We start from the raw sequence: 16,158 nt of genomic DNA, 5'->3' as shown, positions 1-16,158 counted from the left end.
GCGCTTTCGCTTCCGGGGCCGGGTTCGATCCCTGGTGGGGTAGCTAAGATCCCACAAGCTGTGCAGTGCAGCCAAAAGAAAAAAAAAAAAAACCAAAACCAAAAGACCTCTGGGGGTGGAGTCTAGTGATCTGAGTTTAAACAATCCCTCCAAGTGATTCTGTATACTAATGTTTGAGAACCACTGCTGTACACAATTATTTTATTTGGAAGGAAATTTTGGCATCCTCTCTCCAAACTCGTCATTTAATAGGTAAAGATTTGAGGCTCAGAGAAGTTATATAGTTCACCTAAGGTGGTGTTTCAAGTTGCAAGGAACAAAGTCAAACAACGATTTAGTTAATGGACATTTTGTATGGTGTCACTGATACCAAGTCTTAGAATCTATTGTGTGGACTCTGGCATCTTTTTCACTGTCTCTGTTATTTCTAATACTTCTGAGTAAAGAATGACCTTCTCTTCTCTCTTTCTACCTCATGGCTTCTGCTTACATCTTTTATTGCCTAACTGCTTTTGCTTAATGCCTTTCCTTTCCATTGGTAGTTTTGTTTTGTTTTGTCTTGTTTTTCAGGTTCTGCATAGTTCACGGCCTGTATCCCACTCTGTGTATTATTATTTAAAGTCCCTAAGAGAGATGATCTGGTAGACATTATAGAGTTCTTCCATTAGGCAGAGCTCTAGTGCCAGACCATCTCATTCATTCATTCATTCATTCACTCAACAACTGTTTACTGGGATTTTGTGTCTTTCATTATTCTGGACTTGGGAGACACAAAAAAGAGGATAAACAAAATATTCAGGTCTGCACAGCTCTTAAATCTTAGTTGGGAGGCTGGACAGAAAATAGACAAAGAATAAATATTTACAAGTCCACAATCTTTTATCTGTGATTCTGAAATTCAAAAAGCTCTTCAAACTGAAAGGTATTTCCTAACTCAGTTGGCAGCAAAACCTGACCTGACTTGAACTTCTCTGGCAGCAGAACATGACCTGGGGAAAGATGAAGCTATTTGTAGTCTTTGTTTATCCCTCTTGGTATGAATTCCCATGAACTGCATTGAAGAAATGTTAATGTTTGCTTATGAGGGGCTGTCACAGACCCTGCTGGGAGTGTGCCATAAAGCCTTCCTAAAAGTTCTGAACAAATTCAATTTGGAAGCACAGATGGCCCCAAAGGTTTTGGGTAAAGGATACAGATCTGTAATCAGGGTTGCCAAGCGCTATGAAGAAAAATTATCAAGGAAAAAGGATGAGAGGCAAACAGGGAATATGCCATGTAGATCATAAACGTTAACGATTGTTGTCCCCAGCATGCATCCAACTCTGGGAGCGCTCACTAATGTGCAGGGAAGGTACTCACCAGTACAAGACAGAGGGGCTTTTGCAAATAAGTCATGCAAAAAGAACATGCTGATTTCAAAACTTCTAATCCATTCCCACCAAGTAATTCCTTAAATACAGTGGAAAATATTATTGAAATTACGGCCTGATGTAGTAGGACATTAATGCTTTTAAAGCACGTAGAGTCCAAGGAGATGGATTTAAATGATGCCCTTCGATAGTGAGGGCATACATATGTTTAGATAAATGATGACTAAGTGGATGAATTAGTGAAATGGAGAACAGATTATAAAGAGCAAGGGAATATGAGTTATCCCTCTGTGTGTGTGGTCCAATCTAAGCGAATTTGTGACCTTTTCTTACATGCAGAAATAGCATATGGAGATCTCCTATGCAATGTTAGTGATAGCATCAGTCTTGCCAACTTCAAATTCTGTGCCACTGTTTAAATTTTTTTCTCATCTTATACTGCATGCAATACAGTCTCCACCTGCTAGGAAGTATTGTTACTAAGCTGTTATCAACATGTTTCAAAATATAAGTGCTGTTGACTCTATTGCCTTTCCTTATTATTTTATCTTAAGTGTATAATTTGTAACAATATCTGATGTGCACTGAACTGTGTCATAAGCCTAAAATAAACTTAATGAATATTAAAGGATGGATATGCATCTTGTCATAGGCTGGATTTAAACTTTTAAGTGATTTCTGGCTTTTTAATCTCTAAAATTTTTAAATAAAAAGTTATGTTTGGCAAAGGATCATGCATTGAGATCTACAAAATCACAGTGCTGGGTGAAAAGTTAAGAATTTCTTCATCATCCCCCTTGGCACATGATCACACGATCTCTGCTTGGACGCTCGAAGTAGTAATACTCAGCCACCTCTATTTCTTTTTTACCACTTCATTTTTGCTCCATGTGGAGTAAAATATATTAGCAAAACTGCTCGGTTGTGTTTTCTGAAGTTACAGAGACTGGTCTACTCTTCCAATTTTTGATATATATCACCATAGTCTATCCTCATCTTTTCTTTGCCAAGTTGTCACGAAAATTAGTTTGTGCAACTTTTCTTCATAGCTCATGGTTTCTAAACCGACTGGTCTCCAGTAGACACTTATTTTGTATTGTCTATTTACAGATGTAACACCCAGATCCAAGCTTTTAGTGTTGTTCTGATCCACATAGAATAGAATGACCCTAAAAGTTTCCTAAATCTGGAACCATACTGTTATTTCACAGTCCTGTTATATATTTTCTTATTTATGTTCTTACTCAGAGCTGTTGTCTTTGGCACTTGCCTGGCACCTCGCTTGGGCTGCTCTGTATCTTAGATTTTTTTACATCCTATCCTACAGATTCATGGTTGTTGGTGTAAGTGGTAGGCAGAAATCAGCCAATTTCATTAAACACTACAGGATCTGTCCAGATATTTACCAGATATTAAGGATGGATATACCATGGTGTTTGGTTTTTTAAAAAATTAATTAATTAAAAAAAAAAAAAAAGAAGATGTGGTGAGGAGATATATATATATATATATATATATATATATATATATATATATATATATACACAAACACACACACACATACATACATACACACAATGGAATACTACTCAGCCATAAAAAAGAATGAAATAATGCCATTTGCAGCTACATGGATGGACCTAGACAAATACCATATAGTATCACTTAAAAGTGGAGACTAAACTATAACACAAATGAACATATCTAAGAAACAGAAACAGACTCACAGACACAGAGAACAGACTTGTGGTTGACAAGGGGGAGGGGAGGTGGGAGAGGGAAGGATTGGGGAGTTTGGGATTAGTAGATGCAAACTATTATATATAGAATGGATAAACAACGAAGTCCTATTGTACAGCACAGGGAACTATATTCAATATCCTGTGATAAACCACGATGAAAAGAATGTGAAAAAGAATATGTATGTGTATATATATATATATATATATATATATATATATATATATATATATAACTGAATCACTTTGCTGAACAGCATAAATTAACACATCATTAACACATCAGTAAGTCAACTATACTTCAATAAAATTAAAAAAAAAAAGTGGCATCAATACAGTTTTACATACACTGGAAAGTCCTGTCCACGTGGTGACAAGGGAAGAAAGCAAAGTTGCATGTGACATCATTGTGGAACCTGGCGTTTGGGGATGGGATTTTATTTTATTTTTTAAAAGTTAAGTAATTAAAAAAAAAAAAAAAAAAAAAGAAATCAGCCAATTTACTAGTACGTTGGTAGGTTGATGTGATGCTACACCCAGGAATAGTTCCAGATTAACTGGAAAAACTCTGATTACATTAATTGGAATTCTAAAAGCAGGATTTTCATTCTGTTTTAGATTTTGAGGGGTAATCCAATAGTTAACCGTGCTGTTCACAATATTCTCATTACTGTGTACCCTACATTTATTGATTTCAGAAAATGTTCAAGATATCAAGCCCTGAACTAACAAGTAATAGCTTCAAGTAGTGTTGATGCATAAAAAGTTTTCTGAGAAAAAAAAAAACAAAACCTACCTTATCTTTGTATTTGTTTTCTAGAATTGACCATAAGGATGTTAGAGGGTCTTTTTTTTTTAACTTATGTGGTTAGAAGAATGAGTTACAGTGTTGATTACAGATCTTCATTGCAGACCCTCAGTTTATGAGGTTAGAGAGTGATTTATAATGTTGACTATAGGTCAGATTGTCTTTGAGAAAGCTGTGCTTTCAACACCACAGGATTAAAAGGAAGAACCGAAAGGAAAAACAGTATATTAAAAACGACTCTCCTCCCAGCTCCTATTCTCAAACCCCACTCTCCCCAATATGCTGGTTTATAAACCAGTGGAAAATTGATGCTGGTGACTGATGGTCTTTGCCTCCATGTGCTGACTTCCTTCCCTACCGTTTTACTTTTCCCAAGCTTCTCTGTCTGTGCTCATAACTTTCACTCACGCTGGTTCTATCAGGATTATTAAACTGACTGGGTCCTGCTTTGTGGTCTCTTCGAAGGGAAACTCATAGCTACAGCCAAAGACAATGGAGGAAATGTCACTTTCCTGGTTTTAGCGCCACATTGCTAAGGGAGTTACACTGTGTCATGAAAAATTGTTGGTTACCCGATTTCCAAGACCTCACTCGTGGATGTAACCCTCAGGAAATATCAATAAAGGCAAGAATCCAAGTAAGCCATATTCAACTCCCCGAAGGGAGTTATATTTTTAAGATAGTAAACTTTGAAATGTATTATGTATGATCCTTTTAAACATTATAACTGGTTTCCTGATTATAGGGAGTGAAGTGGCCAAAAACACAAATAAAAATACAGAAGATAATAGTTTGGAAAAACTGCCATTTAAGTATTCATACTGACTGGACGTGGCAATAACGTATACTGCATATTTTTTTCATAAATTAATTAGGCATTTATTTTAGATTTTAAATGGTCTGTCTTTTATTCCAACCTCTTCCCTCATCCCAGAGTTTTCAAATTGACAAAAACTTCCTTAATTGTACTTCTACCTAACATGGATAATTTAGAAATTAGAAATTCAAATTCAGCTGGTATAGAACCAAGTTACCAACATAAATGTGTGATATTGTTTTTCAGAAAAATTATTCTCCTGGGAAAAACCTATTGACAATGATAAACTGCCCAGATTTTATTCTTATAGTAGGTAATATAATCAGAAGATCTGGGGGAGTCAAGTCCTTAATAAATGTAAAATATTTATTTGGAGGAGTCTAATTGACAAATTATAAGGATCTTCAAATGTGCCCCACTGTACAAATAGGCTGTATTTCCATTGAACTTGTCTAATGACCTTGTAAACTAAAAAATCCCCAAAGTCGAGTGGTTTATCAGTGTCAGCAACACTAAGTAGATAAAACTTGAGTCACATAAGAACTCCTTAAGTGTATATATGTTTTTCATTATTATAATTTTCTTTTTAAAAGGCATATCTATATTAAATGTATATGTGAAACAGAATTGCCTTCTGGAAAGAGCTAACCAAATACTGAAGTGTAGGCCAGAGATGATCTTGAGGTGTGAACTCTGGATGGTAGAGGTCATTACAGGAAAGGCCAATCACCAGAGAGCTAGAGTGGCATTTGGAATTATTGTTGATTGTCCCTCCTACCAGTTTTTAGTTTCTCTGATTCATTAGGTAACAGAGTGAAAATTTTTATTTAGATCAGGGATAAAAGATCTGTGGCAACTCAAACATGGGCTAGATTTCAGTTAATCTTTGCTCTATGAACAAGTAACTCATTAAAAGCAGTTAACAGGATTATAATAGAAATGTGTGCTTTAGCATCAGACTAAAAATCTTGCAGCTATCGAAATGAATCTTTCCAGATAGTCACCGTGTTACTTACAAGTCTTCCCTAGTCTTTTCATCCAACTGGAATTTTTCACTTAGAATTCAACACTTTCTCTCTTCCTAGTTCTGAAAGCAATACAACCCATTCTTAAAACCAAAACCAAAACCAAAAAAAAAAAAACCAAACGAACTTCTATAGTTTTGATACTTGCTTATGCCAGTGTAATGTATGAATTCTGGTTATTCCTAACATTCAAGTCCTCTATTTAGATCAGCTGTGCTCCTTTCCATCATGGCCTTAGATCCCAGTTCTGGGTGGCACAGGCACCAAAGCTTGGTGCAAGCAACAGTGGGGATTAGGGGTGGGCAGCGGTGGTGGGTAAGGGAGGCTCAGAAATGGGCCATTAGCCGGGAGCTAATAGGCTCTCAGGTCAAAGTGACATTAAGGAAGTCAATCCTTTAACTCTTATGTCTCCAAATCTCCTTTCTTCCTAGTTGTTTCCCCACCCTGGGAGAGGGCCAGTTAGGAGACCAAGTCCAAACAGGGACAAGATAATATAGTAGTCCAGGTCCCCTCCAGCCATGGAAAACAATGGAAACTCTCAGAGGACTAAGATGGGAGCTGTCCAGGATTAAGGTGAGGAGTACTCAGTGTTAGAGGCAGAGCTGGATCCTTCAAGCATTTCTTTTGGAAACTGAGCTGGGAAAAAAAAAAAGGGAACAGGACCTAATCCCAAAGATTTGTGACTTGGATAACAATGTGGGAACCATGAGGTATTTGGATGGGTAGGAAGGAATGTGGCTTCCCTGGGTAGCTGGAAGAACACAATAACTTCTAAACATTGTCAAAACTCCTCATTCTGGTCCATTCTGGTTAGTTCCTCTCCTTCCATGTCTCACTGCAACCCCAGAAGTCTACCAGATAATTCTTCTGTACACTGATTTCTGGATTTCTTCCTTGACATGGATGCCAAGATGCTGATTTTCATTAAAAGAATTACAGTCAAGAAATACTGCCACATTTTTCTCAAATACCTGAATAATTTTAAGGTAGCAAGAGGCCACTAAGAGAACGGTTTTAGTCTCATTACACGTTGAATTAGGGAAGGTAAGAAGGGTGTGTATGCCTCCCTCCCCAATTATTCTTAACTGAGGTCCTGTGTTGAATCTTTCTTTCATAACTGCTGCAACACAAAAAAAGTGCTACCTCGCTTCATCCTCTTACCCTTCTTACCTTCCCTAGGCCTTTGTCAGCTCCACCTGGATTTCTCCTCAATGGCTTCCCTGACTCCAGTTTTGCTACTCTGCAAGCCAAACTGCATTTCTGCTAGACAGGTAAATTTCCTAAACCTCTGTGATGACCTATATGGGAAAAGGATCTAAAAAAGAGTGGATATATGTATATGTATAACTGATTTACTTTTCTGTACAGCAGAAACTAACACGACATTGTAAATCAGTTATACTCCAATAAAAATTAAAAAAAAAAAGAAAAGAATAATCTGGGCTTTGGGGAGTGACAGTCACGGCGCTCCACCCTGAGAGAAGAAACCAACTTTATACGTTTGGAGAAAGCAACTCAGTGTCTTGATTTTGTGTGATGAATCTGCATGACACAGCTAGTTTCATTACTGAGGCTTTGGGCTCCAGCTGGCTCCACTAACGGGCATTCTGAAAAGGTTTTTCTAAGAAATTAACTCCATGGAATATTGAGGCCTGTCACCTCTCTGTTGGTTCTAATCTTTCTGACATGATTTTACTTGCCAAGAGTACGCATGTCAGTTTTATATTCATCACTTTGGTTGAAAATGTTTGGAGCAGGAAAACCAATTCTATGGCTGGGGCTTTCTAGGTGCATGGATTTCAGTGGCCTCAGATGGTTGCCACACCTTAATTCCTGCAAGCTCCCAAGCTTCTTGTCCTTGAAGTTCTTTAAAAGCAAGCCTCAAAACCCTAGGAGATAACGTAAGCAATTGGTCAGCCTTCTACTGTCCACTCTTCTTGATCCTAAACTAAATTAGCATGATCTCATTTATTCTCCAACTTTTTGTTGACAGCCTATTATGTATCAGGTTTACCCCCATGGAGAACACAAGGTAGTGAGAAAGTCAAATAACCAGACTGGCAATAAAATAAAGCCTCATACACACCATGACAGGTGCAGTGTAGGTTAGGGCTCTGGAGCCAGACTAAATTTGAACTCTAGCTCTGCCACTTACTGGCTGTGTAATGTTGGCCAAGTAACTTAACATCTCTGTGTCTCAGTTTTGCTATCTGTAAATGAAAATAATAATGGCACCGCCTTTCCACACTACCCAGCCAGGGGTCCATATGGCTTGTTCTGCATTCTCATTGTAACTTAAAGGGAAGCTCTCACAATGTCCGCAGCCCTTGATGTCCTGAAAATGAAGGAGGAGGATGTCCTCATTCCTTGCAGCAGGAACCCACTTAGGTAGCACCAACCTTGACTTCCAAATGGAACAGTACATCTACAAAAGGAAAAGTGATGGCATCTACATCATAAATCTGAAGAGGACCTGGGAGAAGCTTCTGTTGGCAGCTCGTGCCACTGTTGCCATTGAAAACCCAGCTGATGTCAGTGTCCTATCCTCCGGGAATACTGGCCAGCGAGCTGTGCTGAAGTTTGCTGCTGTCACAGGAGCCCCTCCTATTGCTGGCCGCTTCACTCCTGGAACCTTCACTAACCGGAGCCAGGCAGCCTTCCGGGAGCCAAGCCTTCTGCTGGTTACTGATCCCAGGGCTGCCCACCAGCCTCTCACGGAGGCCTCTTTCGTTAACCTGCCTACCACTGCTCCGTGTAACACAGACTCTCCTCTGCCTTATGTGGACGCTGCCATCCCGTGCAACAAGGGAGCTCACTCAGTGGGTCTGAAGTGGTGGATGCTCGCCCGGGAAGTTCTGCGCATGCGTGGCACCATCTCCCGTGAACACCCATGGGAGGTCATGCCTGATCTCTACTTCTACAGAGATCCTGAAGAGATTGAAAGGGAAGAGCAGGCGGCAGCTGAGAAGGCTGTGACCAAGGAGGAATTTCAGGGTGAATTCAGCTCCAGCTCCTGAGTTCACTGCTACTCAGCCTGAGGTGGTGGACCTGTCCGAAGGTGTGCAGGTGCCCTCTGTGCCTATTCTGCAGTTCCCCACTGAAGACTGGTCTGCAGCTCCCACTGCTCAGGCCACTGAATGGGTAGGAACAACCACTGAGTGGTCTTAAGCTGTTCTTCCACAAACTCTTAAAATGGAAATAGGTTGATGGAAAATAAACAGTTTCTAAAAAAAGAAAATAATAATAGCACCTAATTTATAGGATTATCTTGAAAGTTAATTGAAATGATGTAAGAAAAGTGTTTAGAACAATACCTAGCACAAAGGAAGTACTCAGTAAATATCAGCTAATATATTCCAGCCCAGAGGAAAGGTGGGATATAATGAAACAGAGCATGGGCCAGCTGGTTATTGTTGGTACAGACTAGTACATATGAGAGTTTGATAGCCGGAGTCCACTTTGGCTGGTCATGGCATCTGTCCTGATTGGTCAGTATGTCCATTTTGATTGGTGGGGAATTAATTGTGCTGTATGGGTTGTTTATTATTATTTATATCATCCCAGAGTCTAAATCATTGGTCCTGAAACATTAATATACACTAGAATAAGTGGAATGTGGTTTCTTGGACCCCAGCCCAGAGAGTTTGATTCAGTTAACATGGAGTGGAGCCAGAAATATTTTACACAAGCACTGCAGGTCTGCTGTCTGAGAAACTCTGATTTGGAGGGTCAGGGAAGGTCATCTAGAAGAAGTAACATTTAAACCAAGATCTGAAATTCTAGTTCCTGTAGGCAAGGAGGTGGAGAGAGCAGAATGGAGTGGGAGATTATTCTTCTCAGAGGGAACATCGTGGGCAAAGGCACAAAAGTTAAGGGAAAGAAGTTCAGAATGGCTGCAGTATTGAGTACAGGGGTGGAAGCAACGGGAAAGGCTCTGGTCATAAAGACGTTGTAAGCCATGGATTTTTATTTTATCTTTGGGACAACGAATAGGAAATCACTTCACATATTTTAAGGAAGGGTGACAGGATTGTATTCACACACCGGAAGAGCTCTGGTTTTGTGCAAAGGGGAGAAGTCCAGCAAGTCAGAGGCAGGAGGCCAGCCAGTGGGTTCTCTAGTGAAAACTGTTACCTTGACAGGTGGCCTGTCTTCTGTCCTCACGCTTGCACTTGGCACTCTCCCTGACTCTTTCCTCTCTCCTTGACCCCCTGGACCTCTCGACTCGCTTAGCCACTCAGGTCTTATTGGCTTTCTTCACATCAGGTGTGACCTCCTTGCTCCTGTCTCTGGCAAGAAAGATGCTCTGGTCTCAGTGCCTGGTCACATGGGTGCCTGAGGAAGAAGAGAAAGAGGAGGGAGAGGGTGGAGGTGACTCTAGTGTAAGATGTGAGAGGGCAAGTCATGTCCATCTCTTTGTGGCTACAGAAGTGGCAACGTGTAGCAATAGCGTCTAGGGGCGTAGTATATAGTAGGTGCTCAGCAAATACTTGCTGAAAGAAGGAGAGCTGTGTCTGCAACAGTGGACCCATCCATAAATACCCGAGGGTAATTCTAACTGCTACAACCTTGTCATTGTCAATTAGGAGTCATTTTAATTAATCCGTTTGATCATACTTTCTTCTCTTTTTTTCTCCTTATTCTTTGCATATTTCCTAACAGGGAAAGGCGGTTGGACATCATTTTTTCATTAGTTAGTCAACCTCAAAATGTTGTTATTTTAACGGTGCATGTTATCCTGCTGTTGTATCTTTGGCTTTTTGGAATTACTTTGCCAAAGCAGAGAAAGTACAAATCCTAGAAACCTGTTACTCTCTAAACTCGCTTCATAAACCAATCCAGAGTCATTTTCCACAATGGGATTGAGAAAGAAAGAACAGTCAGTTAAGAAGCGTAGCACTTCCTAGCTTACCCTTCAGAACCCATCCTTCAGGTAGCACATTGATGCAGGATCCCAGGAGGGCAAGAAGTAGAGAATGGGGGTTAAATAAACTTCTAAAATGCTATAATTTTCCATGGGCCATGCTTTAAAACCCTGGGATTAGTCCCTGGAAAATCATTTATTCAATTATTAAGACAAAGTTATGGATAATGCTTTTTCCTCCACCTGACTGGATATTTGCTAAAGCTGAGTTGTACCCATTGACAATAGGGATTAGGAAGCTTTTGCTATTAAGTGCCAACTGTGTGTTTAATTGTTACTGCAAGAAGAATAGAATTTACTGGTGAAGTGTGCAGAATTTGAAACAAAGTACCCTTTTTACTTTTGTAGGAATGTGGATGCTAACCAAATGTGTCCGCATGGTTTCAATTAAGCGGAGGAATGTTAAATGTAAAGCTAACTTGATGAAAATAACCAAACTTTCTGACAAACCAATAAATTGGAGTCTAGAACTCATTGCCCATACTGTATGGCAGCCAGAGAAACATTGCTAGATCATCAATTTTTACTTAATTTTTTGAGTTAGTTTATACTTGAAAAGAAAAAAGGAGTGCTAGGCAAGTAATTTAAATTCTTCCCAGCTATAAACAGAATATGCACATTGGATGTGGACTTGATTCTTCACTGTATGCAATTGAACTGATTGTTTATTCTTTTAGCAATTTCCTCAGAGAAATTTTCGGAAACCTAAGACAAAGTTTTCAGGGAACTTTCATGTCAACATTTTGGCAAATGATCTGGCAAAACGCTAGTCACTGGACTATTCTTCTAAACTCCTCTGACTGCTCCATAGCAATCCTTAGTCTTTTAAAATAATGTTTTAATTTTCTTTCCCTCAAATTTTTTTACTCCTTCAAGTTGCTGTCATGGTGAGATGACAATGTTCTCAAAAAATTATGAGTTTGGAGAAAATTTTAAATTTCTTGCTGAAGACAGGATAAAATTACACAGTCAGAATCTAACTCTGTGCACATTTCTGCATATGTCAGAAATTTCTCTTATAGAAATTTACCTCTGAATAGGTCTTTTTATTTTGTGGGAAATGGCAGGAAAGAAACTGTTTAAACAAACAAAAAAAAAATGTGGAAGCTAGGGCCATTATCCTTACCGTTGTGATCTTCGTGGGATGTGAAATGGGCACTCCTCGCTGAATCATGGCCCAGGAACCCTGTCCCCACATCTTGGTCCCCATCGCCCTACAGGTTCAGAGGTCTCCTGAGATCCTCTTGCTTAGAAAGTACAACTGTCGCCAAATGTAGGGCGGAGTCTCTTGGTTTTCATGGCCCTGGCTCAGGTTCAGAGATTGCCAGATGGACCCTGTATTCTAATTTGGTGCATTCCCAGCCAAGGGCCTATTCACAACCTATTTTATGCTGTAATTTTAACAACAATTTTTTTTTTTTAATTAGCTGATCATTCAGCACATGTTTTTGGTGACCACTCAGTAAGTGTTATTTTTGCCAAATTATTTTTTGGGCACTGTCATGAAATGGCTTCTTTAAATGCTTTCAGATCAAGTTTTCAAACCTTTTTTCAAACTCACCCCAAATTTTAAATCAGACATAATTACATATATTACATATTTACATTAGACTCTGTTTCAAATTTTCACTACCTATTTAAATGGCATCCAGAGGGGGAAAATAATCTTGTTTGAGAGTAGGTAACACAGTTTTCCCTAAATTTACCTTTGGATCTAGTTGTTTCTAATGGTTCTGACTTTACTCAATTAATATTGCTGCTACCACCCCATTAACTGCTATATTTAATATGTATTAAGATGCTCTATTGATAATAAAGTATTTGAGCATTTTATGTAATGATAACCATCCAAAAGTTGTATCATCTGCACATTTGACTAGCTTAAATCTCTAAGGTATTCATTCACATCACAGATAAAAATGTTGAACATTTGAGTTCTGTGATGAGCCACTGAACATCTCCCTCCAAGTTCAGCTGATCTGAAAATACTTATGCATTCTCTGCTCAGCCTTGGGATGCAAAGATAAAGAATATTACACGGTCTCTGCCCTATTTAGAGTTCAATAGGGATGATAGTAATGCACTGATTGATAAATATATTCCAGCCAGCTATGAATCCATTTAATGTTGTATTCCTTAGGTCACATTCCTGATTCTTTCAGTTTATTAAGTGCCTTCTATATATCAGGCAATATGATAGGTCTTGGGAAAAAATAAAACATGGTCTGTGATCATTATTTCATCTACAAATTTATCCTGAGAGACTGTATCAAGGGTTTTGCTATAATCAATATCCACTATGCCAGTTGATTTAGGATAGTTTCCACCATGTGGCTTTACTAAATTCGGACAGCCGTAGCTTGTAGAGAGCAAGCCTAACTCTCAAGTTTAGGATGGTACCTGAAGCTTTCTGATACTCTGTCTCCTTAGACATCCCTTTGACTTTATCAACCTCTTTTGTAGGTTTTATATTTTCTTATTACTTTATTTTTAGAAAACTCCACCGTATATTTGTATTTCTTTTGTTATATATAAATTTATTTATTTATTTATTTTATTTATTTATTTTTGGCTGTGTTGGGTTCGTTACTGCGCACGGGCTTTCTCTAGTTGCGGCGAGTGGGTCTACTCTTCGTTGTGGTGTGTGGGCTTCTTATTGTGGTGGCTTCTCTTGTTGCAGAGCAAGGGCTCTAGGCACGCAGGCTTCAGTAGTCATGGCACACAGGCTCAGCAGTTGTGGCTTGAGGGCTCTAGAGCACAGGCTCAGCAGTTGTGGCTTGAGGGCTCTAGAGCACAGGCTCAGCAGTTGTGGCGCACGGGCTTAGTTGCTCCGCGGCATGTGGGATCTTCCCGGACCAGGGATCGAACCCATGTCCCCTGCATTAGCAGGCGGATTCTTAACTACTGTGCCACCAGGGAAGTCCTGTATATTTGTATTTCTCATTCATCCTTTCTTCTCTAGTCTTTCAAAACTCCCTGCTCTCCAGTTCTATCCAGGACTTCTCAATTTTCACACTAGTGTTCAACCTTAAGTCAATTTATCACCCATTCCAACATTAGTACTTTCAAGAGATATGTAAGGACATCTAATAAGTGTGTTGGGCATGATATTTATCAGTTGTTGTACATTATCACTCCCATTATACATTTGCTTTAAATATACCTGAGATCACTTTTGTGTGTAGCCAAAAGAAGTTGTCATGTGTAATATGGGGTAAGAAACGTTACTCTTTACACCACAGAATCAAGGCCTGATAAATGCAAGGTTATTATGAGGATGGTGGGGCAGTGTACTTCAAAGAGGGGTTTTCAGGAAGGTCTTAATGTAACATTCTGCACTAAAGAAATACCATTAAGCCCACTTCATCCAATTTGCCCTTCAAGGCCCATTTAGAGTACTTATGAACCTTCCTATCACAGCATAAAAGTTAATACAGTTTAGAAGGTTTTTCCACTTGAGGGATGGTCAACCGTTTTATAATCCTTTAATTACAATTCTGTGCTGTCATTTTGGTACAGAAGTGATAACATTCGGATCCAACAATCATTTATTATTGAGGGCCTGTTGAGTATAGTCGCTCTGATAGGCACTTTCATAATAAATTGTTATTCTCTATTTCAACAAGTATATTATCTTGAGAACTTATTATGTGTCAAGTTTGTGTACTTTATGGAAGATTTGATATTTGGTCTAAAATCTTGGGAGAATCCTATTGAATGTAAAATATGAAGTTAAAGCCTTTCAGAAAGTTTTTTGTGTTCATTTTACCAAAATAATTTTGTGAAAGTTTCCCATATTCCAGAATCTTAGATACAGAACAACAACAAAACAAAATGAGAAACTTTTATTATAGGAATATTGTTAATATTTTTATTTGATTTTCTCAACAGAATACAGAATAAAGCAAAGATCATGTATGAGAAGAAATATATACATTTTTCCTTTTTACATTTTTTCTTTTATTTTTGTCTTTTTTCTGCTTGAAAGTCACAATAATGTACAATGAATATAAATTTACAACATATTTAATAATTTTGTATTTTATATGAATTTTAATGTCAATATTCAAATTCAAACAATGGTTTGGATGAATCCAATTTATATATGAATGACTCAATTTTGGTCACCAGGAAACTTGTGTAACCTACGTTTTGGTGGATTCCCTTATATTCACCTTTCAAAAGTGCTGACTTGTCAGTGTTGGTTAAATTCTAAAAAGAGATCAGCATGGAACTCAGAATAGGCTCAGAACTCAGATAGAAAACCTTGTTCCTAGTTCTAATTTAGGTTGTAACATTAACCGTATTCTTTTGCCTCTCCATGTTTAGCATTGGTAAATTTCTATTGAATAACAATCTATAGGGATTCCCTAAAAATAATTTTAATTTTAAGAAGTTTAAAATAATAATGGTAATAAAAAACAACAACAGCAACAACAGTAATATTAGCTAATATTTATAAAGGCTAATTGTTTTAAATATACCCTCTTTTTATCCTTATAACACTTTATGATTGTAGGTTATCAATATTATCTCCATTTTACAGCTGAAGAAACTGAGGTTTCAAGAGGTTAAATATCTGCTATGTTCTTAATGCATATTTTATTGAGCCTCCTTTGGATTTTTTCTCTCCATTTTATTTGTCTTGTATGAATACTACAGTGATAATAGGTATACCTAAAAATCTGAAACCAGTTCTCATCACCATTTTTTGAAAGGTTTTGTGTAAATATGTGTGTGTGTTTGTATTCATACAAATGCTTACCTAAATAGTGTATAAAATCTGATGTAACATATAAAAATACTAAAGAAATGCTAAATTTGAAATTTGAGACTAAAAATAATATTGTTCAATTGTTAGTAGCATCGAAGAGACATTTGAAAATAATATTATAGAAGGTTAAACAAATGGGAGAGGGGTTATAATCTCAGGCAGTTTTTGAGATTTAACGAGAAACCAGTAGGGTCCTTGGGACAACCTTTAGAAAATGCTTTTGCACAGGATGACCTCTTTTTTTTCCTTCGGACTGTAACAAAGGGCATTTTGTTAATAGAGCAATTTATGTCAAATCCTTTTTTGAGCTCAGGAAGACCAGATTTTTGCTCCCAGGTTGTATTTCTCTCATCCTTCTAAGGCCAAGGTTTGAAAAAAATCTCTAAAAGCAAGATTCAATAAATACATGGGCTTGCTAGAAATATTTAGTCACTTGGTCTTGTGACTGCGGCAAATCATTCACTTGAGCAGAACCCAAAGGGCTTGTATTTCCCGTTATGGGAAATACAATCTGGCTAAGATGGAGAAGGTTCTTTAAGGGGAGAGGTTTGTGGGTCACTTCAAAGTTACGCATGCTTACCTAGGGTTCTCTCCTTGAGGAAACTCTGTTAGCGTCAGCATCCATGTTTCTGTTTTCAGTTTAGAATGCTCATTTCTCCTCCCCACTCAGCCCTCCCTTCCTGTTTTTTTTTTTTTTTTTT

General features: G+C 38.2%; 1 pseudogene across 1 annotated transcript; it reads left to right on the top strand.

Moving 5' to 3' along the window:
* The first annotated feature begins 4,382 nt into the window (after window positions 1–4,382).
* Window positions 4,383–16,154, top strand: LOC309634998 (small ribosomal subunit protein uS2 pseudogene; annotated as a pseudogene). The gene is made up of 4 exons (XR_014249606.1): window positions 4,383–4,554; window positions 6,191–6,332; window positions 6,939–7,030; window positions 8,015–16,154. The product of XR_014249606.1 is annotated as a small ribosomal subunit protein uS2 pseudogene (transcript).
* Window positions 16,155–16,158: the final 4 nt, after the last annotated feature.

Source organism: Balaenoptera borealis (assembly GCF_965194805.1).
Source record: "Balaenoptera borealis genome assembly, chromosome: 9".
Taxonomy (NCBI): Eukaryota; Metazoa; Chordata; class Mammalia; order Artiodactyla; family Balaenopteridae; genus Balaenoptera; species Balaenoptera borealis.
The sequence above is the reverse complement of the archived record's forward strand: the minus strand, read 5'-3'. Positions and strand labels throughout refer to the sequence as shown.